The sequence below is a fragment of the Leiobunum rupestre genome, chromosome 2, assembly GCF_980474605.1.
Source record: "Leiobunum rupestre chromosome 2, qqLeiRupe1.1.hap1, whole genome shotgun sequence".
In the NCBI taxonomy this organism is placed as follows: domain Eukaryota; kingdom Metazoa; phylum Arthropoda; class Arachnida; order Opiliones; family Sclerosomatidae; genus Leiobunum; species Leiobunum rupestre.
The window spans coordinates 41344263-41369297 of NC_143385.1; the positions used below are offsets into that span (position 1 = coordinate 41344263).

General features: G+C 34.2%; 1 protein-coding gene and 3 long non-coding RNA genes across 4 annotated transcripts in view; 1 reads left to right on the forward strand and 3 right to left on the reverse strand.

The window, feature by feature from the left end:
- sick (sickie) overlaps positions 1-25035 on the forward strand; it is a 363513-nt gene that overhangs the window by 18210 nt on the left and 320268 nt on the right. The window lies entirely within an intron of this gene.
- On the reverse strand, positions 13201-14236 carry LOC149957539 (uncharacterized). The gene is made up of 2 exons (XR_016478233.1): positions 13885-14236; positions 13201-13416 (listed from the first exon to the last, which is right to left on the reverse strand). It is a non-coding gene; the product is annotated as an uncharacterized LOC149957539 (long non-coding RNA).
- LOC149957540 (uncharacterized) lies at positions 17353-18326 on the reverse strand. Its single transcript, XR_016478234.1, has 2 exons — positions 18048-18326; positions 17353-17568 (listed from the first exon to the last, which is right to left on the reverse strand). It is a non-coding gene; the product is annotated as an uncharacterized LOC149957540 (long non-coding RNA).
- On the reverse strand, positions 18847-19993 carry LOC149957541 (uncharacterized). Its single transcript, XR_016478235.1, has 2 exons — positions 19720-19993; positions 18847-19072 (listed from the first exon to the last, which is right to left on the reverse strand). It is a non-coding gene; the product is annotated as an uncharacterized LOC149957541 (long non-coding RNA).

Consider the following 25035-nt stretch of genomic DNA (forward strand, 5'->3'; position numbering starts at 1 on the left):
AAATGTACAGGTACTAGCAATAAAAAGGTTTTCTCACAAAATGGGATTGCGAATTTGGAGCTAGTAGAAAACACTGTACAGGTTATAATACTTAAAAGGTTTTCTTGCAAAATGGGTTTGACAATTTGGAGCAAGTAGAAAAAAATGTACAGGTACTAGCAATAAAAAGGTTTTCTCACAAAATGGGATTGAGAATTTGGAGCTAGTAGAAAATACTGTACAGGTAGTAGCACTAAAAAGGTTTTCTTACAAAATGGGTTTGACAATTTGGAGCTAGTAGAAAAAATGTACAGGTACTAGCAATAAAAAGGTTTTCTCACAAAATGGGATTGAGAATTTGGAGGTAGTAGAAAATACTGTACAGGTAATAGCACTAAAAAGGTTTTCTTACAAAATGGGTTTGACAATTTGGAGCAAGTAGAAAAAAATGTACAGGTACTAGCAATAAAAAGGTTTTCTCACAAAATGGGATTGAGAATTTGGAGCAAGTAGAAAAAAATGTACAGGTACTAGCAATAAAAAGGTTTTCTCACAAAATGGGATTGAGAATTTGGAGCTTGTAGAAAATACTGTACAGGTAATAGCACTTAAAAGGTTTTCTTACAAAATGGGTTTGACAATTTGGAGCAAGTAGAAAAAAATGTACAGGTACTAGCAATAAAAAGGTTTTCTCACAAAATGGGATTGAGAATTTGGAGCTTGTAGAAAATACTGTACAGGTAATGGCACTAAAAAGGTTTTCTTACAAAATGGGTTTGACAATTTGGAGCAAGTAGAAAAAAATGTACAGGTACTAGCAATAAAAAGGTTTTCTCACAAAATGGGATTGAGAATTTGGAGCTTGTAGAAAATACTGTACAGGTAATAGCACTTAAAAGGTTTTCTTACAAAATGGGTTTGACAATTTGGAGCAAGTAGAAAAAAATGTACAGGTACTAGCAATAAAAAGGTTTTCTCACAAAATAGGATTGAGAATTTGGAGCTAGTAGAAAATACTGTACAGGTAGTAGCACTAAAAAGGTTTTCTTACAAAATGGGTTTGACAATTTGGAGCTAGTAGAAAAAATGTACAGGTACTAGCAATAAAAAGGTTTTCTCACAAAATGGGATTGAGAATTTGGAGGTAGTAGAAAATACTGTACAGGTAATAGCACTAAAAAGGTTTTCTTACAAAATGGGTTTGACAATTTGGAGCAAGTAGAAAAAAATGTACAGGTACTAGCAATAAAAAGGTTTTCTCACAAAATGGGATTGGGAATTTGGAGCAAGTAGAAAAAAATGTACAGGTACTAGCAATAAAAAGGTTTTCTCACAAAATGGGATTGAGAATTTGGAGCTTGTAGAAAATACTGTACAGGTAATGGCACTAAAAAGGTTTTCTTACAAAATGGGTTTGACAATTTGGAGCAAGTAGAAAAAAATGTACAGGTACTAGCAATAAAAAGGTTTTCTCACAAAATGGGATTGAGAATTTGGAGCTTGTAGAAAATACTGTACAGGTAATAGCACTTAAAAGGTTTTCTTACAAAATGGGTTTGACAATTTGGAGCAAGTAGAAAAAAATGTACAGGTACTAGCAATAAAAAGGTTTTCTCACAAAATGGGATTGAGAATTTGGAGCTTGTAGAAAATACTGTACAGGTAATAGCACTAAAAAGGTTTTCTTACAAAATGGGTTTGACAATTTGGAGCAAGTTGAAAAAAATGTACAGGTACTAGCAATAAAATTGTTTTCTCACAAAATGGGATTGAGAATTTGGAGCTAGTAGAAAATACTGTACAGGTAATAGCACTAAAAAGGTTTTCTTACAAAATGGGTTTGACAATTTGGAGCAAGTTGAAAAAAATGTACAGGTACTAGCAATAAAATTGTTTTCTCACAAAATGGGATTGAGAATTTGGAGCTAGTAGAAAATACTGTACAGGTAATAGCACTAAAAAGGTTTTCTTACAAAATGGGTTTGACAATTTGGAGCAAGTTGAAAAAAATGTACAGGTACTAGCAATAAAAAGGTTTTCTCACAAAATGGGATTGAGAATTTGGAGCTAGTAGAAAATACTGTACAGGTAATAGCACTAAAAAGGTTTTCTTACAAAATGGGTTTGACAATTTGAAGCAAGTAGAAAAAAATGTACAGGTACTAGCACTAAAAAGGTTTTCTTACAAAATGGGTTTGACAATTTGAAGCAAGTAGAAAAAAATGTACAGGTACTAGCACTAAAAAGGTTTTCTTACAAAATGGGTTTGACAATTTGAAGCAAGTAGAAAAAAATGTACAGGTACTAGCACTAAAAAGGTTTTCTTACAAAATGGGTTTGACAATTTGAAGCAAGTAGAAAAAAATGTACAGGTACTAGCACTAAAAAGGTTTTCTTACAAAATGGGTTTGACAATTTGGAGCAAGTAGAAAAAAATGTACAGGTACTAGCACTAAAAAGGTTTTCTTACAAAATGGGTTTGACAATTTGGAGCAAGTAGAAAAAAATGTACAGGTACTAGCAATAAAAAGGTTTTCTCACAAAATGGGATTGCGAATTTGGAGCTAGTAGAAAACACTGTACAGGTTATAGTACTTAAAAGGTTTTCTTGCAAAATGGGTTTGAGAATTTGTAGCTAGTAGAAAATACTGTACATGTTCGCAAACTTATAATCGCACTAAAAACGTTAAAAACGTTCAAATGATAAATATTTTGATCTAGAGTTTTTTTGCTCGGTGAACGCAACATTAAAGAAATATTTGGATAATTTTATTAATATTAAAGAGGGATCTTGATCAATATATTATTACATTTATCATTAGATATAATCATATCAGTTTAAGCCTGAAACTTCTCTAAATTTATTCTAAACCGCCAGACAGATTGGAAAATCGACACCTCCTAAACCAACCTTTAAGTCCGTCGTACGGCCAGCTAAGATAAGCCGAGCAATTATAGACGCGAGCGAGCGGTATCCTCAAAACACTGACTCACGGCCCTGAATCGTGCCGGCCCTTTATGACTTGCTCGTCCTTTTGTTACAAATTATTTATGTACAATATTTTACCCTTAAAATTTTTAGTTCAATTTTACACTTTTAACACAAAATTCGTTTCTTTCTGATTTATTCAGAAATTTATCTGAAAGGAACGAATCTCAATTGAACATTAAATTAATCGATTAATGAAATTAAGAATTAAAATCAAACCTTTATACCAAGTTTTGACAAGGTCGCATAATGAATCAGATAGAATTTGAGATCAGACTTCTGAGTTGGGGAATAGAAAATATAAATCTACTCACTAATTATCAGATCTGTGAACAGAGTAAACTTCTCGGTTAGCCGATAGATGCACAATTTCAATGAGATATGAAAATTTTGGTTTAATTGTTACGCTTTTAACAAGTTAAAATGTTTAAAAAATTATAGTTTTTTCAAACAATCCTTCCTCTTTGGGAATTAATTTTCTTTTGAGGTTTTGAACTCACTTCGATGAAAAAAAATACCCCCTTGAATTGGCGAAAGACCTATCACAACTACCTCGTGTAATTACGCTTTTTGTCTATTTTTGACCTATTTGCCCCTGTAGAAGTATTCGAACCGCAATACATCTGTGTTCGGGGAGAGGTCAACATTCATTTAACCACGACGTTTTTGGAGTTTTTCTCATAGCATCGACTAAGAATATTAATTTCTTCAAATTTCTTTAGGATTTAGCTATATTATCCCTTTAATTATGGACTAATCTACTTTTTCGCATATTTTATCATTAAGAATATTATGAAACTCACTCCTTTCAAAATGGAGTTAATACGGAAAATATGGTAAACACGGTAATTTTGTACTGCAGTTGATTTTTAACCTCCGCGATACTTACCACCAATTCTTCCAACAGCCACTCGATTCCCCTTACTTAGCGATTCTCATCCTTAAAAATAACTATTTTGATATGACTTTTTTACCTAGCTTTGTCGTCAAGGTGCGTAACAACCACTTGAGGTACTCAAGGTGCAGTGTGATTTTGGGGCTGGTTTTGCACCCCAGAGCCCTAGCACAAAATGTGGCAGACATCGATGAATCTCGCTTATTGCCTGTTGATTCTCTAAAAGTCTACATATGGAACGAGAAAACCAGGTTATAATTGGTTTTATAGAAATAAGCCCGTCTTCATTACTTTTTTAATTTGTTGGTTCTTCTCCGGGGAGTTGTTGGTGAGAATTAAGCGGGCAGACCGACTCATTGACTCTCCCAGAAAATGCCCCTTATTTAACCGCGCACAAGTAACACAAACCCATTAACATACAATTAATTTCGGTCATTTCCCACGTTCACACTACGTCCATCCTGCTAATGAACTCGCGTAGACGTCCGCAACGTTCATTTATTTACCATGTGGTTAATTATAATTTCGTTAAAAGACGGTGGTAAATCTAGCAAGAACCCATCCGCGGGTGCAGACTGAGAAATGCCCCCAAGCCGTCTTTACGCGGACGGCTCTGGAGGGAAGCTGGCGCGGCTGGTACAGTTTATTTGGCAGTTCACTTTTTAACTACCTCGTTAGACGTGTTTACATTATGGCCGACAAATTTCAATCATTAACGGCTAAATGGGTCGAGCGGGTTGGGGTTCCGTCAGTCGCTTTAATCGTAGCGCCCTTTCGATCCTCGAGGCAGGCAAGAAGGGCGACCCTGATAACTAGTCACGCGAGAGCCCTTATTGGCCCGTCAAAACCCCCGTTGAGAATTCACCGCCGTTACGTTAGAGGCTGACGAAGTTCTTACGGGAGTGATCGGCTGGTAGCCACGAACTCGCTGACTGACTGACTTTCTGAATACGTAACGAGCGTGTCACTTTCTCTGTACGTCATTTAAACTCTTCGCCACAAATTTGAAGGTTTTGAGGGCTGCCGCGCGGGGTCGCCCCACTCCACCTTCTTATTACCAACGTCGGGGATTGAATCTCTGCGCGTTTACAGGGTGTTGCTTCGAGTTAAGGTTGCTCAAAATGAAACGGAACTTACAAGGAGAGTACCCGATGTGTTTATTGCCGATTTTGTTCGAAGTCGGCCGTAATGAAATTTTCCAAATGGAGACGTTGTACTACCCATTCGATTTGCCATGGCAACCGATAATGTTTTTGACTACTTAAAACAAAATTTTTTTTTTCCTTATTTTACCAAATTTTTGTCACAATTTTACCCCAAAATGTTCCAATTAACCCAAACTTGATGAAATTTATCTAAATGTGGTTCAAATTACCCATTACGTGATGTCAATTTTTTTTAATTTTTCCATGTTTTTTTAAAAGGATATTTTTTGTTTTAAATAGTCAAAAACATTTTCGGTTGCCATGGCAACGTCTCCTTTTGGGAAAATTTCCTATCTCATATAGGTCTACATTACGCCCGACTTTGAACAAAACCTCGGGTACTTTCCTTGTAAGTCAACTAACGTGATTCGAATTAATTAAGTCTAAATATGATAATATGTGTCAAAAAGAAAACCAAATTTAGTTTGTAAAATAAGATTTGTTTAAATTCAGTCCATCCGTACGAGTTACCACCACAACATTTGTGCATTTTTGGTCCCCGAGCTGTCTCACCCGATTTAATCCGCTAATCTGTTTTAAGTCAGAACCCCGATTCAACTCCAATACAAGTATGCAGATTCTTATCACTACACCAGCGACATTTGTAGATTTTTCGCTGAATTACTATTAAGCAGATAAATATTTCCATAACCACGCGATCTTGGCCCATATAAAAATTCGCGGAGGCCTTATATTAGGCTGTCCTAACGGACAGAGTTAATTATTGATTTCGATGACAAAACACTCCAGAAGCATTAAGGGATAAAAGTCTGGCTGTGGCCTATTCTATTCTTTCTACTTTTTTAAAATTGTATCAATATTTTCGGTGGTAATTAAGTAAAATAGGTAAAAAACCAAGGTTAGCAAGAACCAGCCAGACTGGTTTTAATCAACGAAAAAAACCACGGTTAAAACCACTTCTTTTATGAAAAAAAATTGAGTTAGAAATATTTAAAATTTGAAATACTATTTATTTCAAATAAAAAATTATGAATATTATAAACTTAACCTTCACTTTCTGTCGTCTGCTACTTCGTCTCACGAAGTAATAAGGGCTAGAAATAAGCAATTTGAGAATTTTTTATTAGTGGTTTTAACCGTATTAAATCATACTGGATTTTTTTTATTTTAAAAAAGTCCGTTTTTTCAAACCCTGTAAAAAATTCAATATTTATTAAAACTTAAGACGTTAGGCATATCGTTAAATTATCTAAAGTATTTATACTCGAAGTCACTGTTACATGCGAACACTAACAAAGGCGAGAATTCCTCGACATCCGCCGGAAAAAAGTCCGCTAAATAAAGTGATATCTGGGAAATATTATCAGATTAGAGTAAAGTTAAATTTATGGTCTATCACTAAAATTAAATAATAGTTTGAAAGGGCTTGTATAAAATAGTCTTCTTAATAAAATATTTTCCCACTTAAAAATTAAATTTAAAGTAACACAACTCGGGACTAAACAGCTAATTTTTCTATGTAAATTAACATGATGATTTTTCTGCGTGAGCTTGAATGCAAAATTGCCAATTTGAGGGATAAGTTTTTTATCTGTAAGTGCTTTTATTTGAGTCTGGAGTTAATATATGCTATATAATAATAATAGTAATAATAATAATCAGCCGGCTAACACCCAAGGCCAAACCTTAGGCCTAAGTCAACAAGTGACTTTGTAAGCCATTAATTCAGGTGGAGCAAAAACACTAGAACCACCAATGGTCTAGATAGTGAGGAGTAAAAACGCGAACAAGTAAAGAGACCAAGAAGTGAGGGAGAAAACTAAACTTTATTTGGGGAAAAATATGCGGTACTTCGGCTGATAGGCCTTCAAGGCGAAAATCTTAATTACTTAATTCGGGTGGCTGGGTTACAATGCGTAGGAGGGTGGTGGAAAGCCCTTCATGCCACGCGAGCCAACAGCTCCGTACACCTAGGAGTAACAAATACAGCACCTCAGGAGGATGGTGGCAAGCCCTTCCTTTAGCTAGTCAATTTGTAGTTTTAAACCATCCACAATTTCTTGACACATCCCTTTTTATTTTAAATGAACATAAAATGTTAAATTTCGGAAGCAATGGTGAATTATTCCCAACGAAAAACAAAACTTATTTGGACGAAAATCAAGGCAGCACCCTGTATTTAGAAATTCTTTCATTTCTACACATTGATGTACAACATACACTATGTCCCCGGCACGGATTTCTGAAAGCGTAGCGTTGGGGTCAAAAAATGATTTTCGGTACAAAATATGAGATTGACTTTTTCCTTTTCAACAATGAGAGCGGGTGCCATGAGTCACGAACAGCTCCCTTTTCAGCTCGGCCCCCTCGTCAACCTTTTCATTTTTTTCTAATTTCGGGTCGTTGTGTCCCCGAGTAGAAGAATCTTTCCACGACTGCCCTCTGGTGATGAAAGATATAGGAAGTCAGGTCGGAAATTCCGTGATAAAGAGCCGGAGGGGGCGCCCCGATCGCCCTACCCAGCGCGCCCTTACCACTCGACACCTGAGAATTAAAGGGTCGTATCTTACAAAATCAAGCTTAGAGAAAATCAAGCTTGACGTTTATGAATCCTTTGCATTGTCATAGCTGCTTGAAGTTTTGATTTCTTCAAATTTGACTAGGGAAAATAAGCTTTTATAGAACGATGCTTGAAGTTTATGAATTCTTGAAAAATTAAGCTTCGATAAAATCCAGCTTAAAGTATATAAATCCTTCAAATTAAGCTTGAAAAGTTAAGTTTACAGAAAATCAAGCTTAAAGTTTATGAATTCTTCAAATTGAGCTTGAAAAGTTAAGTTTACAGAAAATCAAGCTTAAAGTTTATGAATTCTTCAAATTGAGCTTGAAAAGTTAAGCTTACAGAAAGCAAGCTTAAAATTTTTAAATTCTTCATATTAAGCTTGAAAAATTAAGCTTCCTGAAAATCAAGCTTAAAGTTTACGAATTCTTCAAATTGAGCTCGAAAAATTAATCTTCCTTAAAATAAAACTTAAAGTTTACGAATCCTTCAAATTCAGCTTCAAAATCAAGCTTCCAGAAAATCAAGATTTAAGTTTATGAATTCTTCAAATTGAGCTTAAAAAATTCAGACTCCAAAAAAAGCTCAAAGTTTATGAATTCTTCAAATTGTGTTTGAAAAATGAAGTTTCCAGAAAATCAAACTCATAGTTTTAATCCTTAAAATTGTCTAATTAAGAATAATCAAGAAATAAGGGGTGTTAAAATTGGCGACCTTGAAAATAGTGATCAAATATTTATCTCTAAAATACGCTAAAATATTAAAATCAAAATACTTTCTTAAAAACCTATACAATAAAATTTAAAACAGATAAAAATAAAATCACTATGGTTAGTAGTAGTTAATTTAATACGATAATAATATAATTTCAAGTTACCGTAAAATTAATGATAGTATAGTGACTTCAAGTTACTATACCATCTTTTAATAAAAAATATAAAAATATCATAGTTGATAAAATAACGCGCATTTTAGGAAAAAAATAATATTTCGATTAAAATCGAGATACTACGCTGTTGTTCTCAGACCACAAACACGGTGCTATAATCTCAAGGGTCAGAGGAGTTGACAGCGCGCGTAGCACTACGACACCAGTAAAGATGTAGGAGCGATGAAGTAGTCGATGTCATCTAGCGTTGACCTTGATTAGGGTCCTTCCACATCATAGGGTTCAGAGCGTGAGCACAAAATTGTTCTTTCATATTTTGAGCACGAGAGTCCGCTGCACCTGACGCAGGACCACCCAAGCTTTCAAAGTCGACTGTGACTCTATCACTATTTTCGTGTCGAAGTTTATGCGGTGGGTGGCAAATAGATGTTCCGGTAATATTCAAGGAGGTAATTCCACTTCACGTCGACACGCTTCGTTCAATTTTATGGTCGTCTTAAGAAATGTTTGTTAAGTGACCTAGGAATGACGTCATTAATGTTTAGACTTAAGACCTTTTGGGGACCTGGGCTAAATTATTTATATAAGTATCAAACCAAAGCTTTAAATTTCCAAAGTATAACACAGGCTTACTGAAAATAAGATTTTACTGACATTGACTCGTTGTTAGGTTTTAGAAATTGTTAGTACCGTAGGATACGCGATGTGGTGATGAGTCAAATTGCTTTAGACGTAACTAAAAGATATATCATATAAAATGAGCATTAATAATATTTTACCAACTAAACCCTTATCCCTAGATTAGAGGCTGTATGGCTGGCCTTTCCGGGGCCCCAAAACTGGCTGGGGGCCATGGGCCCATGCCTTAAGACGGCCCTGGTTGCGGCATGCGATTGAATAGTTCTGCTATAAGAAAATCGCTTTCGTTCGGTCTAGGAATCATCTAGAGTAATCATCCTTTGGTCACCGTTTCGTTTAGTGGAAGCTATAACGACTGTGCACAAGGACTGAATTTTCCAATTTTACCGCCGACAGCGCTGCCGGTAAACGAGAAAACGGAGAAAAAATGTTGAAATATCTCTACTTCATTTTCCCGGTTTTGTGAAGCGTTTTGAGCTCGGCCAATCAGCGAGCGTTACGCTGTCACGTGATATAAAGAGCGAATTTTAAAGTCTTTAAAAGTAAGGCTTACGCATTTTTGCGTCAATCACGTGACGGCATAACGCTCGCGGATTGGTAGAGCCCAATGCCCTGAACTGGTTTTATGTAACTCATTCGTCACGAAATACGTAGAAGTTCAGTTCAGTTTATACTTAAAAACAGGGTGTCTCGTCGAATTTACTTTTATGTCCAAGGCTGTTCGTAGTAAAACGTCATCGATACGTCACCCGTGATGCAGCAGTAAGTTCCTGGGTAAATATAGTTGAGTTTTAGCTAATATGATAAATAACCTAATTGACAGGTTAAGCAACCGCCCGAAAACGTGTAGGGGGAAATTGTAGGATTGTACACGTACCTTTGTGTGTACAGCCTGTACCTCCTACAAGTTTCCCTTACACGTTTTCTCTCTATTAATGTTCAGTACGTCAATTAGGAAAAATGATCATCGAACTTATTTTCCGAGCTACTGCGCAATCTAGGTTTATTTCTCAACACAGAGCCCCCTGGTGTCTAAATATGTCTAAGGTTAGATATACTACTACCAGGGACGATAACACGCTACCCATTTCTAGTGCGAGTTCAAGTTGGAGCTTGGCGCTAATGTCACAGTCGAAAAAGGCTGAAATCAGAAAATTTGCATTAAAACTTAAGGAAGTGTCATACTTTTTGTATTATCTTACTTTTGATAATACCTATAAGAATAAAAACTATGAAATCTATTTATTTTTTAACTAATATCAAGAATGTATTTATTTAAACTCAGGGAGAATGAATATGTCGAGACTATCGACGGACACGTTGAGGCCCTAACCCCGTCACGCTAACGGTGAGGGGGGTGGAAAGGAGGAGGTCTAATTTTTTGCGTCCTCGCAGCAGCGTTAATCGCGTCGAAAAACGTAATTTTTAAGAACCAATGAGATTGCAGTATTATTTGATTTTATTAAAGCGGAGGAGCATACCGGGGGCCCCAACGGGTGGAATTGGAGAAACGCTAAAAATAATTTCGACATATGCATTCTCCGTGAGTATAAATAAATACATTCTTGCTAATATTATTAGTAAAATAATATTTATTATGAAAGTTATGAAACCCATATTTAACATTTTGCATTTATTTAGAACTAATATCATATGCAATACACGACTTTTAGCTACGTCCGCGCATTTTTTCAGCACTGACAAATGTGTAGAACGTATTTAATTGCGTTAGCTGCGTGGAAAACTTAAAACGCGCTTAACCGTTTTTTAATAATTATTATCTTGGAAAGTCGAGGTGCTTTAGAGTAATTTAATCAGCGGTGGCGGTGTTTGCCGGCGTAAGCATTAAAAATGAGTTGAAGAATATAAAAATAAAAAATAATTAACAAAAGGACTACTAACTTACTTGTGCATTCCTTATTCTACAGGAATTTACCAGTGTTACTGTTTCCATACCTTACAAATAAAGTTTGAGACAACCCTATGAATTCATTTAGAAAACGGAACAGCTCGTTAGAAAGAATACTACTTGTAGTTGGCCAACTTTGATCTAAGATAATACATACTTTGTTGGCGGCGCGCCGAAACTAAAAATAAAAATATCAATTGTGCCGTCGAGCTCTGCAATGAGATACCCGATTGCTATAATTTTTTTGGAGGGTAATGAACACTCTATTAATATGTTGTAAATTTCCCCTGATTTTCGAAGCAAATTCAAAGCAAGACTCATTACAAAGTTTTATGCTTTTAATCAACGTTAAGTGTATTTCCATCAGTAGATTACTATAGTCAAGGCCTATTTACACAGGTTAGAATTCAAAAGCGATTTGTAGGGGACCGTAACGAACTGCTAGCCTGCGGCCCAGAGGAATTATGGCGTTCGACGCGCCATCTATCGATGAATTGTTGAAACTATTGTTTAGATATTTCTTTTATGTTTTTATGGAATATGTAGTCGTGACTCTTGAATTAGCGGATGTTTATTTTAGCTTCTGACGATAATTGAAATAACAGTGTTATTAAATAAACAAGTCTTTGAAAATTAGGCGGAGGCATGTGGCTTAGGCTTTAATCATATATTTCTTAATTTAGCCTAGGCTTAGCCATTTCTCAATTATTAAAGTACGAAAATATTATTTTTAAAGAGCAATTTTTGCTTTAGTTATATTTAAATTATACTTAAATTTAAAATAATAATAATCATAATAAGTACTTTTTCACAATCAAGGTGGCGCTTGGGAAGCTATAATTCCAATGGGCATAAAGGCCAGCAGTACGTAACGATCCCCCATCTTTAGTACGTACAAAAGTACACCTTTTTCTAACCTGTGTAAATAAGACGTGCTATAGTTATTCTAGATTTCAAACCTTTAAATAGTGGTTCTACGACTCACTTGACGTTTGCTCTAAGCTAATTGGAAATACTTTATAAAAGTAATAAATTTTTTATTTTTATTTAACATGCATTGAGTTTATGTATGAGCCACGTTGTTTCTTTTTTATCGTCATTAGTGCAGCTGCACTTTTTCGTTGAGAACTGCCATTGCACATAGGTGGTCTCTTTGATGCCGGGGACAGCTAGGCATTTGCAATATTTTGGGTCGCCGCAATCTTGGTCCTCTAGACAGGCTAAAAATTATCTAAAATTGCCTTAAAAAGTAGTCTCAAAATTATCAAACATTGCCCTAAAAAGTAGTCTCAAAAAGATCTAAAATTGCCTTAAAACGTAGTCTCAAAATTATCGAAAATTGCCCTTAAAAGTAGTCCCAAAATTATCTAAAATTGCCTTAAACATTAGTCTCAAAATTATCGAAAATTGCCCTAAAAAGTAGTCTCAAAATTATCGAAAATTGCCCTAAAAAGTAGTCTCAAAATTATCGAAAATTGCTCTAAAAATAGTCTCAAAATTATCGAAAATTGCCGTAAAAAGTATTCTTAAAATTATCTAAATTTGCCTTAAAAAGTAGTCTTAAAATTATCTTAAATTGCCTTAAAAAGTAGTCTCAAAATTATCGAAAATTGCCCTAAAAAGAAGTCTCAAAATATACTAAAAATTCATTTCCATTTACAATATGAGAAATGTTTTATGCTAAACGAATACATTTATTAAGATCCTGATAAATCTAATTCTTTCCTTGAACAGTAGAAGAGACGCCTTCGTAAGTTTCAAATGTAAGGATCCTTTAATTTCATTGCCTATGTGCAAAACTGCTAGCGTTGCTGCAAACTTCATACTACTATAACAGACTCACAATGCAATTAGCAAAGTAAAATATATTTGATAATGAAGAAACCTTTGAGACCAATAACGTGTTTTTTTTCCTTCCCCGCTTTTTAAAGACGTTTTAAATCATAAAATACTGGTCGAATCTAAAGGTATTTCATATTTAACCTTTGAACTAAATTGAGCTCCTCTCCAAACATTTTTCTAATAATTATCCCCCCAGTTTAACTCTCTCCTTAAAGCACTTTTAATCGCTCCTATCAAACCAGTCTTCTAGCGAGTTCTACAATTTACCTTTATCATGAAAAATAATTGTGGAGGCTTAAAGTAATTGTTAGCAAAATTATCACACATCATAATTTTATTTTATATCATTTTATTTATTTGTGTATTTCATATATTGTACGCTTTGGATTTTTTTAATACCAACGTAATATATGATTACTTTTTATGCGAATCTGGATAATTACAGTCACATATATTCATTTTATATTGACGGTTAATAATGTCGTTTCCCGTGGCAGTGTAACACTTGCAGAATCTCGGATTTCCACAATCTTTGTCCTTCATACAAGCTATGGAACCAGGGAAAAGATACAATGACTTCTTTAATCACAAAGCAAAGGTCTTCTCAAAGTATTTATTGAAATTAAGGCGCATACAACCGATACAGCAATCACGGGTATTTAATAGTTGAATTGATCATGAAATTTGAGAGCTACATTTCACGAGATTTATTTTATTAAATACGTATTGAAGTAATATCAGTAAAATCTGGATGTTTATTGAAATGTCGGTATCGCTAAATGTAACTTCAACTATCGGTATCTCAAATATTCCTTAAATTGCAGATATCGATAAATATTCTATTAACTAGAAGTATCAGTAAAAAGTCCTTGAACTATTTTCATCAATAAATATTCCTTTAACTGCAGGTATTGGTAAAAATATCTGTATCCCTCTATATCATAAGAATATGATTACCCCAAATATAGGCCAACTCTATAACTGAATACCTTTTGTAATTAATAAGCTGTACTTACAATTCCACGCCATGACAGTGTTGCAGGCAATGAGCAGAATCAAAGCCACAGCAATGGTTGACAAAATCGATAGTTTCATTTTAAAGAACACGAAACTTTATAAAATTTTGAAAATATCCGTAATATTTAGTGTTTGCTATTTTCAGTTTAGAAGGTTTAAATGCTTTTAAGAGAGATCGACTCGATCGCGTTGGTGGAAAACACTCCCGTTTACGTGGTTAGCCCTGTGAAATTAATAGTGTAACTGTTCGATTGGTTAACGTGGCGAAAACGATCACTTATATCGATCACTTATGGTTTCGTAAAGTGAACTGTAATTTGTTCATTCAAAAGAAAAGCGCATTAATTTCAATTTTTAATTTAACACAAAGACAAATTTATAATAGTTTGTTTCGCTTGTATCATTGAAATAATTTATTATTCTATAAGTTAATGCTAGGTGTACATATCGATTTGAGAGACCTCTAGCGCTAAATTTACGCAACCTTGCAAGCGTAGAAAATACAGTCTTAACAAATGGACCGTAATTAGTGACTAATTTTTAAGCACATTTTTCAAATGATCTTTAACTTGAACTCAATCAGAAATCATCTTCTAAGACGAGCAAGGAAATTTGTTTAAGGTAATTAGCGCTAATCATCCCCAGCTTTAAAACCTAGTGGCGGAAATTAAAAACTTTTCATCCAACATTATCATGGAAATTCAGACTCCCTTCAACTTTACCGGAGTTTCGTTCGCTATACGGAGTGGTGAGATCATCAGTAGTAGGGTTCTGGATTTGTCACCTGTCCGGGCTAGGTGGACGCTGGCGTAGGGCACTATGATGATAGGCCTCCGGTGGTACGGTCTTTGTTACTAGGTACACCGGGCTATAAATTCTGACACACTGGTACCACGTCAGGTTATTCAGAAATAGTCGGTTAAAGATCGGTTAAATTTAAATGGTAATTAGAGTTCCCTCCCATTTCCAAATTAAGCAAACTAAACTACGAAAACATTAGATAAGAACAACTTGTTGACATTACTGAGGTATAAATTCTTGTAGCAAAACTGACGTCACCACAAATCTGAAAACAGGTATCGGCGAAATAACGTTAAAAGCATTCCACAAATTCACTTTCTATTGATAAATTTTATTTATACCTATTAAATTCTGTATTTATTTCAATTCGACGTTGTATATTAGTTTCGAAACAAAATTGTTCAGTGCATTAAGTGTTATTGCGGATAATGACACTTGCAAAATTTCCATTCGAAAAACACTCTTTCCTTAAGCCTCGTAAAAATGTGGAGGTTAACGGTAATAGTGAGTGTAGGGAGCTGTTGGCTCGCGTGGCATGAAGGACTTGCCCCCACCCTCCTACTTAAATTTAAAATAATAATAATTACTACTTTTGTTCACAATCAAGGTGGCGCTTGGGAAGCTACAATTCCAATGTTGATAAAGGCCAGCAGTACGTAACGGTCCCGTACCTTTAGTACGTACGAAAGTACATCGAGCGAGGGGCTGATCACTCCGCGTAATCGGTGTACAGAGCCGTAGCTTTGACTGTACTAATGGGATTACGCGTAATCTTTGAAGTCCCTGCCTTTGGCAGTACTAATCTAAGCGTAATCCGGTGTACAGATTTTCTAAGAGTGGTTAGCCCCTCGACATCGAGTTCTTACTTGTGTAAATAAGCCGTGCTATAGTTATTCTAGATTTCAAACCTTTAAATAGTGGTTCTTCGATGCACTTGACGTTTACTCTAAGCTAATTGTAAATACTGTCAGTAAAAGAAATTAAGACTTAGTAATTGTTTTATTTTATTTAACATGCATTTAGTTTTTGTATTAGCCACGTTGATTCGTTTTTAGCGGCCATCGTCATTAGTGCAGCTGCACTTTTTCGTTGAGAAATGCCAGTGCACATAGGTGGTCTCTTTGATGCCGGGGCCAGCTAGGCATTTGCAATATTTCGGGTCGCCGCAATCTTGGTCCTCTAGACAGGCTGAAAACGGACATACATATTTCCTTTAACGATAATAATCTCCTTAGGATGAACATGTATCCGATGTAAAACAATACCATAAGTAACAAAGTAAATTTTTAAGTATGACTATTCTTCTTGCTGTGGTGGCGGAATTTGTTAGTACTTATAACTGGCAGCAAGAGGAGCCGGGTTCGATCCCAGCTTGTGGCTCTGGGTGTAAACTCGGAACAACTGCTTCCAAGTTGAGTTTGCAAGTTCTCTCTCCACTGATTTAAGGGGTTTTCCCTCGAGCTCTTCGGTTTCCCCTACCATTAAAACTTCTTGAGGTTCACGGTAATAGTTAATAGGGAGCTGTTGGCTCGCAGTGCTTGCCACCACCCTCCTACGCAATGTAACTCGGCCATCTGAATTAAAGGCATTATAAGTCGCTTGGTGACTTAGGCCCGAGGTGGTGTCTTGGGTATTAGCCTAGCTGATTATTATTACTTATTAAAATTTTATTTTGTTTGTAACCTCTTGAACTACATTTTTTTTTAAATCACCCAGCGGGTCGCGGCTTACATTCTTGTTTTTAATAAATATTTTACGAGCGTAAGAATAATTCCCTTAAGACTCGAGCTAGTAGAAACCTGGCACTAGTCAAAAATTTACATCATGCTCGAAAAAGACCAAAAGTAAAAGCTTATTTACAATTCCACACCAGGCGACATTGCCTTCGAAATATCAGTTTTAAAATATACTAAAAAATGGCCACTAAACATTTCTTAAACAAGCTCAAAATATTTTTAAATAAGCCTCAAAATATCTTTAAATAAGCGTTAAAATATCTTTAAAATAATAAGAAAATAATGCAAAATAACAGCAAAATGGTTTAAGAATTATCTAAAATTGTAAGACGAAAAATGTTCCGCGGAAAATGACCGTATTTTTCCGAAAAAAGAGTTTTAATTCCATGTTTAGTCGAATATTGTTAGCAAATTTAAATAAAGCGGCATTTTCGCCTCATTTTTTCGAATCTAAAAGTAAAACTAAAACCTCTAAACTAGTTTAAACTGATTAACTATGTAACACTATCAATGTTTTGAAGTATGTTTACTGATATAAGACTTTTTATATCGATAAAAAGTTAAAAACCCTTAAGTAGGAATTTATGTTTAAGTTTTTTATTTTTCTGATTTGCGGAAAATTACAACACTAAAAATTACCTAAAAAATGTTATCAAAATTATTCAAAATTACTTCAAAAAGTAGTCTCAAAATTAGCAAAGTAAAATATATTTGGTAGTGCATGATTATGAAGAAACGACCAAGCTAGTGCCCCTTTGAAACAAATTACGTGGTGATTTTGTTCCTTCCCCGCTATTTAAAGACATTTTAAATGCAATTAAATATTATAATATTCGTCGAATCTAATGGTATTGTACAATTTATCTTTTTCCTGAAAAAATAATTGTGGAGGCTTAAAGTAATTGTTAGCAAAATTATCACACATCATAATTTTATTTTATATCATTTTATTTATTTGTGTATTTCATATATTGTACGCTTTGGATTTTTTTAATACCAACGTAATATATGATTACTTTTTATGCGAATCTGGATAATTACAGTGGCATACTTTCATTTTATAAGGATGTTTACTAATGTGGTTTCCCTTGGAAGCGTAACATTTGCAGTATTTGGGATTTCCACAATCTTTGTCTGTCATACAAGCTATGCAACCAGGGAAAAGATACAATGACTTCTTTAATCACAAAGCAAAGGTCTTTTCAAAGTATTTATTGAAATTCAGGTGCATACAACCGATACAGCAATCACGGGTATTTAATAGTTGAATTGATCATGAAATTTGAGAGCTACATTTCACGAGATTTATTTTATCAAATACGTAGTGATCAGTAAAATCTTGATTTATATTGAATTATCGGTATCGCTAAATATAACTATTGTTATCTGTAAATATTCCATAAATTGCAGGTATCGATAAATATTCAATCAACTAGAAGTATTTGTAAATATTCATTGAACTATTGCTATCTGTAAATATTCCTGGAACTATTCTGTAAACATTTCTTGAACTGCAGGGATTGGTAGAAATATCTGTATCGCTCTATATCATAAGAACATGATTAACCCAAATATAGATCAACTCTATAACTGAATACCTTTTGTTATAACCAAGCTGTACTTACAATTAAAAGCCATGACAGTGTTGCAGGCAGAATCAAAGCCACAGCAATGGTTGACAAAATCGATAGTTTCATTTTAACAATAAAGAAGCTTTATGAAATTTTGAAAATATCCGTAATTTTTACTTTTTGCTTTTTTCAGTTTATAAGGTTTAAACGGTTATAAGAGATATCAACTTGAGATATCGCGTTGGTGGAAAACACTCCTGTTTACGTGGTTAGCCCTGTGAAATTAATAGTGTAACTATTCGATTGGTTAACGTGGCGAAAACGATCACTTATGGTTTCGTAAAGTGAACTATAATTTGTTCATTCAAAACAAAAGCGCATTAATTTTCATTTTTAATTTAACACAAAGGCAAATTTATAATCGTTTGTTTCGCTTGTATCATTGAAATAATTAATTATTGTAAAAGTGAATGCTAGATGTATTTACTGATTTGAGAGACCTCAAGCGCCAAATTTTCGCTACCCGGAAAGCGTCAAAGGCTTTTTGAACATTTTAAATAACTTGTAATTTTAACTAAATCCAAAAATCGTCTGCTAGCACGTGCTACGACTGATTTTAACCGAACTATAGGGACAATCAGACATTCGTACAAATCCCGTATATCCTAGAGAAAAATGATATTAGAAATTTTGATATCAACTTGAAATCTGAGATCAAATCAGTTCCAAAATCGTGGTAAAAAAATTCTGATAGGACCCTCCCAATTCCTAATTAAGAAAACTATTCTCTTAAAAACACTTAATTTCGAACAACTTGTTTAAAATTATTTTTACGTTATAAGTATTTAAGTAATTCTATTTCACCTTTATGACGTTTTTATTTATCAATTTTATTTTTACATTTTTAGTTCGGTAATTATTTGAATAACTACAGCGTATGACAATTTGTGAACAGAATTATTCAACGCACTGGCACTCTGTGATTTTTTTCTTTTTGCCCTTGGGGGTCCTCGCATCGATGAGAATCAGACATGAGCAACACTTAGGGTCTCCGCAATCACTATCCGTTTCACACGCAGCTGTGCCGAACATGAATAATAAACATTCAAATAGAAGTTTCAATGGGAACTAAGAGCAACACACACAGCGAGAACGCAACCCGTCAAAAGGCGTGCATTTCCTTGTGTACATTTTTCATTGGTTAGACACTTAAGCGCCTGCTACCATCGGAAGGGGAAGATTCGGAAATAGTCTTTGCCCATTCCGTAAAACTTGCAGCGTAAAGGTTCGTCCAATGAATTTTATACAAAACACTGCGTTAGCGTGTTTAAAGACAAGCTGCGTTCTCTTTGTGTTTGTTGTTCGCAGATGGGGAAACTTGGCGATATAGCCGATGTTGCAATATTGGTTTCGGTAAATATTACTTGAGTTATCAGTATCCAAAACAATAATCGAATTATCAGGTTGGGATAACACAATTTAAAATATCGGATAAACATTACTTAAAATATCTAATTCGGTAAACATTACTTGAAATATCGGTTTTGGTAAACAAATTAAATATCGAATTCGGTAAACAGTACTAAAATTATCAGATGCAGTCAATGTTATTTTAAATTTCGGTTTTGACGAACCTTACTTAAAAAAGGTTTGGTAAAAATTACTTAAGATATCGATATCTCTAAATATCAACCCTATAATTCAAATAGAAATGAAAACTAACAACCTGCCAGGTTATTGTTGCACATGATGAAAATTATCAAAGCCACAACAATCGTTGAAGTAATCGTTGGAAATTTCATCTTACCGATATCGGAGCTTTAGATTTTAAAATATCTCTAATTATTTATGTACTCTATTTTCAGTTTATAAGATTAAAGTGAGATCAATGCAAAGTGAACGTTTTACTACTCGATTGGTTACTGGGCAGGTGGAAACATATTTCGAAATAACAATCTTTGAATGGATTGTTTATGGTTTTTCAATGTTTATTGCACTGTATCTATTCAAAAACCAAAAGCATTAAATTTAACTTTCAATTTAATTCTTTTTTGTGTTTTAGCTGGCTTTTTCGATTTTGCTATTCAAAACACGTAGTTTATAAGGGTTTTGTTTCCAATGGAGTATTTATTTACCTATTGAATTATAATAACGTTTGTGAATTTGAGAGACCTCTAGTGGGAAATTTAGGCATATCTTTAAATGAGAATTAAACGCTATGTAATGCATTTTTTCAATCGCTTTGGGAATTATTGATTTTGGAAAAACATATCATTAAAGTATCCGCTAACGTAGTTTGGAGATCATAACATTAACGTCTCAAAATACTGAACCATCATCTCGATCTCATCTCTGAAACCTTTCATTTTTAATCACTCCTCTCAAACGAAACTCCAAGAATCAAATATTTGACGGACGATTTAGAAAAGGGCAGTATAAGTCAATAATATTTAATATTGTTCCATAAGTTTGTCACTTAAGGAAATTATGACTGAGAGCCTTGGTTAAAAAAATACTGTTTTTTATAAAAACCTAAAAAAAACCATTTCTTTTTGTTTAAAACAGGTTTTTTTAGACACTGCTTTATTTTACTTTTAACCTATTTTTCGCTATTGTTTAACCGTGCATACATATTACCAATCAACTAAAAAAAATTATGAGTTAAAAAAATGTATCTAGAATAAACCAAGCACAATATCTTTAAAAAAAATTATTTTATTTTCTTTATATTTAAAGGGCTTACACATTAATTTTTTGTAGTTTATTTTTTGATTTTGTATAAATGTAGGGTGACTAGGAAATTGCCTCGAAAATTTTAGAGAAAAAATAGGAAATTTTCAAGCGAATTAAAGGAAAATAGAAAAACAATAAGAAACAAGTGGGCAAGCCAAAATATACCTCTCCTTGGAATAGTTTCTAATTTTCTTACACTTTACCCCCTGTACTGCAAATGCGTTCGCATACATACACACATACCCACCCACAGACACAGTGATTGTAATACCTTTCCTAGGTTACATAGTCCCCTCGGAGAGGTACAAATACGGATTCTTATCGAAAATGAGTAGATAAATTAAAGTGAAATGTAGGATGAAGAAGGGTTCACGACGACGGAATGTTGTTTGGGTTATACTACATAAGAAACCTAAGAAATTTATAGGATGGTATTGAAAATATAGGAAACGTTTTAGAAATGTAATCATTTCGGTAAGAAAAGGTACAAACATTTTGGAATAATTTTTGGTTAATTAAATTAAACAAATTATTAAATATATTTTTTAAATACTTGGTTTAATTAAACTTTACACCATCCAACAATGCTGAGAACTGGTAACGAGGTGACGTCATCACAAGACAAAGATCTACCCCTAGCGTGGCGTTGTCAATAACAATATTATACACTTATATATAGAATATTTTTGTAAAGATACTTTGAAAATAATTTGTTTTTTTTTCTGGCTTTTACAAAACGCATTTCCTCGCTACCCGTATGAAGTGTAAAGGTTTATACGCAAAAACATTCCTTACAGTGTATTTTTCATTATAAAAACAAGTACCCATTAATTTTTTATATACAATTGTCTATTTCTCGACTGATGCTTTTCTATTTCGAATACAATTGAAATAATTAATTTATGTCTATTTGCGATAAATGACTATGTTGAAACGATCTTTATCCTCTAACAGTAACTCATCCCCCCAAAATAAATCAAATCAGTCCGATACTTCATTGGGTCCCTAAGACCTAGGTGCAACAAACACAAGGACCACGCAGCTAGCATTTAAACACGCTAACGAAGGGTTGTGTACAACTTTCATTGGACCCTTTCAAAAACTCTTCGTTCACTACCATATCAGTTGATAAACATAATACGTTTAATCCTAAAGAGGTTTATTAAAAATAATGTTTAAAATTTAACGCTAAGCCTCGGATATAAGATGGTGAACGTGTTAAATTCTTAAGACTAAGACTTGAATAGCGAAGTCGCAATTATAAATCACATACTTAAACCCTCATTAATTATTTCTTCTAACTGAAACACTTTTAAACATAAGCATTTATCTTTTTATTACGCTTAAAACATATACTATTGCTACTATTAAAATTACTCCACAAAATAAATTTTATCACATTTTTTATTGCATTTATTCACTTTACGCACTGAATTTATTTTAGATCGAGGTAATAGATCAGCTCATGGGCAGTAGAATTTTTGGAACATCACTTTTTCAGTAACACATTTTCTTCACATGATGAAACCAACGGTCGTCGTTAATGCATGAGCAATATTCCTCGTCGCCACATTCCTTATCCTTCATACACGCTAAAAAATGAAGAAGGTGGTTTCTTTACGCCTGTTCTCGAACTATAAATGTACTCTTTTTACCCTTAAAGGCCTAGAGTTTTCTTCTGCATGTCACCCTTTCCTTCCAAACAAATACCCTGGTGGTAGGCCAACGTGTTCTGCTGGTTGGCCTACCACCAGGGTATTTGTTTGGAAGGAAAGTAAATTTAAAGGGTGACAGGCAGAAGAAAACTCTAGGCCTTTAACCGTTTCACTTCCCGTTAACTATTAGAGCTACTGTTTCATCTTCTCCTCTATAAAAGCGGGAGTAAAGAAAGTAACTTATAAAATTAATCTGCTCAAATGGCCATATAGGATATCGCTACGAAATCCCAGAACAGACGAAAATAAACCACCTAACTTATCACTATAAAATATGCTTCGTATCGGTTTATTTTCGGTATTGGGTAAATTTGATCGCTTTAGTTATCGGTCTTGGTAATTATCGAGATAAAATAATTGACATAATCCACATATTGGCCAACTCAATCAGCTGTGTCAGCTTAAGTGTACTTACCATCCACTAGGCTGTTGCATGCGATTAGCAAAATCAAAGAAACAGCAATCAGATAAGGAGTTCACAGAAATTTCATTTTACTTTATCTTTATTTAATTTCAACGTGTATAATTGTGTGACCACACTGCTGATACAATGCCACTTAATACTTTTTGATCATTGTGTAGATCATATGAATAACTAGCGTGTCGTTCTCTGATTAGTTATTGTACCGACACTTAGCTTACGCTTCAAATCGTATGTTAGTTACAAATGGAAACAAATACACAATACAGGATGTAAACAAAAACACGATCCTGTGCTGATATCTCAAAATGTGTTTTAACAACGAATATGAAATTTTCAGGACAAATAGAACGTGCAAAGGTTACTGGACCATTGAAATTTTAATAACCTTGAACCTGGTCTTCAAGATCATTCACAATTTATCTCGAGAACCATTAACGATACGAAGTTGGTTTCAATTAGTTAAGTGTTCCTCGTTTAGACAAAACAAGAAGGTCGTTATGAAAATAACGTCGAAGAGACCAGGTTGAAGGACCAATAACTCGAAATGTACTCATTCTAGAGTATAACATTTTGCTAGATTAGACATACGCATCTGGTAGAGGGTCTTTAGAATTTACAAACTCCGATGACTTTGAATTCCTGGTTCAAGGTCATTCAAAGTTTATCTCGTGAACCATTGGATTTAGATAATTGGTTCCAATTTGTCGTCAAAAAACCGTCAGCCCCACATCGAGACGAAAATCTTCCGCGATAAGCGTTCCAAGTAGATGTATGGATTTCTGTATTAGGCTCTTGACATCAAGTCGAATGTGATGGGCATTTTATCAAAATCCATTTGCTGCTCACAATCCGCTAGTGGTAACATGACATATTTTCTCCTCGCGTTCTTCAGTTAATGTCTCTTGGTCATATGAATTCAGATCAAAGTCGTTTACTGATAGCTCAATTTTTAAAAGAAAGTTCGTGAATTTTCATTCGCTCAATTTATATTTTATTTAAATATAATTTATTTTAAGTTATTCAATTTAATTATCTCACTGAACATAGAAAACTAATAACCGTTCTTTAAAATACTGAAAACTTTAACTAATTTTATGATATTCTATATTTCAGCAACAAATTAAATTGTAAAGCTATTAAATTAATATAATTGAAAATACCACTTAAAAGTGAATTATTATTTGCTCCTATCCGCTTTATCATTGTTGCGGTTTGGGAGAGCTAATTGTCTTTGAGAAAATGTATATATATCTCCACCGGACTGAAACAGTGGGTATATACAGGTAGGTGATGGGGTCTTGAAGTGAAGGAAACGGTCTTGAAGTTAGGTGATGGTAATTGGTGATTGGTAACGTGTTAGTAGGTTAAATAATGCGTTGGAATTAGAAAATATGAAAACTGCATTTATTTACACGAAAAAATCAAAGTTTAAATTTGGAAGGAGAACTTCACTTCTCTGGTTAGCGGGCTCAAGAGATCTGCCCAGTTTAGGACCCTGGGAACCGTCAAAAGCTTTGTTCTCCCCCTTCTTACGCCCCCAGGTAGATCCCCCTTACAGCCATCCCTAGGCACGCGGCATCCCAAATTGCTTGAGAAGTGATTTTTATGACTCTCGGGGATGGCGGCGATGGGACGGCGGACAATCAGAGAAACTACCCCTTTTCGCAAATTGGCGAGTTTCTTGGAAATACGACCGTTCCCCCTGCCCTACACTTTATTGGCAATGGATCATCGGTAAAGGCTCCCAAAGGTTGACAGTTTATTTCAGGAGGAAGGTTGGGAGAAAATACCTTTAAAAGCTTGGAATACAATAATACAATACAATGAAATAGAAAGTACACTGGTTATTTTTGGCGCGAAAACAGGTAGTTATATTTTTTAGAGTTAAGCTATACATTATTTAAGGTACAAAATGAAAATTACAAGAAGTTTAAATTTATGTTTAATATTAAATAGATTTTAACGGAAAGCGCTTTATTTGTAATACGCTTTCGCAACAATCACTTCTAGTTCTTTTTGACTCCAAACTTTACGAGCCGCTCCAAAATGAGCATTTTACACTTATGTGAAAGATAATTATAAACTTACGTTATACTGTCAATTATCGAAGTAAATATAATATTTACTCCTGTTTAACCTCTACATAGACGATTTAATCTGTAAAATATGT